Source organism: Miniopterus natalensis, chromosome 17, assembly GCF_054644295.1.
Source record: "Miniopterus natalensis isolate mMinNat1 chromosome 17, mMinNat1.hap1, whole genome shotgun sequence".
NCBI classification, from domain to species: domain Eukaryota; kingdom Metazoa; phylum Chordata; class Mammalia; order Chiroptera; family Miniopteridae; genus Miniopterus; species Miniopterus natalensis.
In genome coordinates, this window is record NC_142097.1 from 2,891,136 (window position 1) to 2,893,091 (window position 1,956).

At 35.2% G+C, this 1,956-nt stretch overlaps 1 pseudogene; it reads left to right on the top strand.

Moving 5' to 3' along the window:
- The first annotated feature begins 1,195 nt into the window (after window positions 1-1,195).
- LOC107524557 (large ribosomal subunit protein eL21 pseudogene) lies at window positions 1,196-1,719 on the top strand (annotated as a pseudogene).
- The last annotated feature ends 237 nt before the right edge of the window (window positions 1,720-1,956 follow it).

Genomic DNA, 1,956 nt, shown 5'->3' on the forward strand with positions numbered 1-1,956 from the left:
GAAAAAAGCTGGGTTAGCAATACTTATATCAGACAAAATAGACTTTAAAACAAAGGCTATAGTAAGAGATAAAGAAGGACACTACATAATGATAAAGGGAACAATGCAACAAGAGGATATAACCCTTGTAAACATTTATGCACCCAACATAGGAGCACCTAAATATATAAAGCACATCTTGATAGACATAAAGGGAAAGATCAACAGTAATACACTCATAGTAGGGGATTTTAACACCCCATTGACATTAATGGATAGAACTTCCAGACAATCAACAAGGACAGTGGCCTTAAATGATATACTAGGTCAAATGGATTTAACTGATATCTTCAGAGCATTTTGCCCCAAGGCAGCCGATTATATATTCTTTTTAAGTGTACATTGAACATTTTCTAGGATAGACCACATGTTAGGACACAAAACAATCAGAAGACTGAAATCATATCAAACATCTCTGACCATAATGGTGTGAAACTAGGAATCCGTCACACACAAAAACACTGAAAAATACTCAAAGACATGGAAACTAAATAACATGTTACTAAACAATGAATGTGTTAATAGTGAGATCAAGGAAGAAATCAAAAGATACCTTGAAGTAAATGAAAATGACAGCTCAACAACCCCAAATCTATGGGACACAGCAACAGCAGCCCCAAGAGGGAAATTCATTGCATTACAGGCCTACCTCAAGAAACAAGAAAAATGTCAAATAAACAATCTAACTTTACATTTAAAGAAACTAGAAAAAGAACAACAAAGCCCAATGTGAGTACAAGAAAGGAAATAGTAAAGGTCAAAACAGAAATAAATGAAATAGATTCTATAAAAACAATAAAAAAGTTCAGTGAAACCAAGAGCTTGGTTCTTTGAAAATATAAACAAGATTGACAAATCTTTAACCTGACTCATCAAGAAAAAAAGAGAAAGGACCCAAATAAACAAAATCAGAACTGAAAGAGGAGAAGTAATAATTGACACCAAAGAAACACAAAGGATTGTAAGAAAATACTATGAACAACTATATGCCAACAAATTGGACAGTCTGGGAGAAATGGATAAATTCCTAGAAATGTAACAATTGTCCAAAACTGAATCAGGAAGAATCATAAAATCTGAATAGACTGATTACAACTAATGAAATTGAAGCAGTAATCGCTTTTCAGCTGGAACCACCATCTTCTAGTAATTTGCCGAAATGACTATCACAAAAGGAAAGAGGAGGGGTACTTGCTATATATTCTCTAGGCCTTTTAGAAAATATGGAGTTGTTCCTCTGCCCACATACATGCAAATCTACAAGAAAGGTGATACTGTAGATGTCAAGGGAATGGGCACTGTTAAAAAGGGAATGCCCCACAGATTTTCCCATGGCAAAACTGGAAGGGTCTGCAATGCCACCTAGTACGTGGTGGGCATTGTTGTGAGCAAACAAGTGAAGGTCAAGATTTTTGCCAAAAGAATTAATATATGTATTAAGCATATTAAGCACTCTAAGAGCCCAAAATGTGTGAAGGAAAATGATCAGAAAAAGAAGGAAGCCAAAGAGAAAGGTACCTGGGTTCAACTGAAGCATCAACCTGCCCACCCAGAGAAGCACACTTTCTGAGAACCAATGGAAAAAAGCCTGAGCTGCTGGAACCCATTCCCTATGAATTCATGATAAGTGTAAAAAAATACACCTCTGTACTGATGAAAATGTTTCTCTTAATTGAGTAGAAGTATTGTGACCCTTCCCCCTAAAAATATTTAAAGAAAACTTTGTGTCCTAAAAATAAAAAAGAAATTGAAGCAGTGATAATAATAAAAAAACCTTCCAACAAATAAAAGTCCTGGACTGAATGGCTTTATAGGTGAATTTTACCAAACATTCAAAGAATAACTAACACCTGTCCTCCTCAAACTCTCCCAAAATATTCAAGAGGAAAGAAGACTTCCAAGCTCATTTTACAAGGC